This window comes from Tenrec ecaudatus, chromosome 9 (assembly GCF_050624435.1).
Source record: "Tenrec ecaudatus isolate mTenEca1 chromosome 9, mTenEca1.hap1, whole genome shotgun sequence".
NCBI lineage: Eukaryota > Metazoa > Chordata > Mammalia > Afrosoricida > Tenrecidae > Tenrec > Tenrec ecaudatus.
In genome coordinates this window covers 136,391,680-136,393,759 of record NC_134538.1, presented here as the reverse complement: position 1 = coordinate 136,393,759, position 2,080 = coordinate 136,391,680, and positions in this window count along the sequence as shown.

Genomic DNA, 2,080 nt, shown 5'->3' with positions numbered 1-2,080 from the left:
ACTGGCCAGTGTGCTTCTTCCATGTGGGCTTATTTGCTTCTGAGCTAGATGGCCACTTGTTCACCTTCAAGCCTTTAAGACCCCAGACACTATCTCTTTTGATAGCCGGGCACCATCAGCTTTCTTCACCACATTTGCTTATGCACCCATTTGTCTTCAGCGATCCTATCATGGAGGTGTGCAGTCAATGATATGATTTTTTTGTTATTTGATGCCTGGTAACTGATCCCTTTGGGACCACTCGATCACACAGGCTGGTGTGTTCTTCCATGTGGACTTTGTTGCTTCTGAGCTAGATGGCCGCTTGTTTATCTTCAAGCCTTTAAGACACCAGTCACTATCTCTTTTGATAGCCGGGCACCATCAGCTTTCTTCACCACATTTACTTGTTCACCCACGAATCCTTGATAATTTATAAATTATTATTTTGTCATATCTTGCCCTCTCCAACGTCTCCCCTCACCCACTCTTCTGTTGTCTGCCCCCCAGGGAGGAGGTCACATGTAGATCCTTGTAATCAGTTCCCCCTTTCCAACTCACCCTCCCTCCACCCTCCCAGCATCGCCACTCACACCACTGGCCCTGAAGGCATCATCCGCCCTGGATTCCCTGTGTTTCCAGTTCCTATCTGCACCAGTGTACATCCTCTGGTCTAGGCAGATTTGTAAGGTAGAATTGGGATCATGATAGCAGGGGCGGCGGAAGCATTTAGGAACTAGAGGAAAGTTGTATTTTTCATTGTTGCTACATCGCACCCTGAGACCCTTCTGTAAGGGGAAGGTAAACAAGCAACCATCTAGCTCTTCCCTCTTTCTGCTTCCTGCCTGGGTCCCACTGCCAGGCACTCACTCCTGCCCCCAGATGCTGTCCTTGTGGCCACCCAGCAGGGTTGCTCTGAGGAGCAGGCTCTTCACACGGGGCCGTTGTTCACTTTAGAGGTCTGACAAGTGTTTGGCTCAAAGAAGGGCTCCAGGAGTGGGTCTAGATTTTGGCATTTCATGGCCATGGTCGTCAGGGTTCTACAAGTCTCTGTCAGACCAATGGTTTTTTGTGTGTGTGATTTTAAATGTGTTTGAATATTGGTCTACCATTTGGACATCCCCTCACAGAAGGGTCACAAGGAAGAGACGAGCCAGTCTGAGTGCAGTATAGCACCGATGAAATAGGCAACCTTCCTCTAGATTTTAATGCTTCCTCCCCCACACCATCATGACCACAATTCTACCTTACAAATCTGGCTAGACCGGAGCATGCACGCTGGTACAGATAAGAACTTGCAACACAGGAAATTCAGGACAGATCAACCCCTCAGGACCAATAATGAGAGTAGCGATACCAGGAGGGTAAAGGGAAGATGGGAGGTAAAAGGGGGAACCAATCACAATAATTGACACATAGCCCCTTCCCAGAGGAATGAACAGCAGAAAAGTGGGTGAAGGGAGACAGCAGTCAGTGTAAGACATGAAAAATTATATAATTTATAGATTATCAAGAGATCATGAGGGTATGGGAGGGAGAGAAATGAGCTGATACCAATGACTCATGTGGAAAGAAAATGTTTTGAAAATGATGATGGCAGCATATGTACAAGTGTGCCTGACACAATGCATGTATGCGTGGATTGTGATATGAGCTGTAAGAGCCACCAATAACATGATTTAAAAAAAAAGGAATATTGATCTACAATTTCCTCCCACTCTAGCTAGAACCGTTTATTTGGATCTTGATTGGTAGTGCCACACCAAGGCAGCGGGGGAGCAGAGCAGTAGGTTCTGAGGGAGTGCCAAGGATAGACGTTGGGGCCAGGGTGTGGCACACCGTCCGACTCGACTGGAGGACACTCCTAGAGATCAACAAATAGACCTTGATCTATTTACAGGTTTTTCTTTCTTTAAAACTTGTATTTATTTATTTATTGTCATTGGTTTTTTGTTGCTTTATTTAGCTATGTCTTGTTTTTGTGCACATAGTATTATCTCTGCAGGTCTAGCTAGATAATATAAGCTGGATGAACAGTCTGGAGGAGAAAACAATGGGACTGATGGTTCCGGGGGATAGGGAGAGGGGGAAGTGGGGGAAA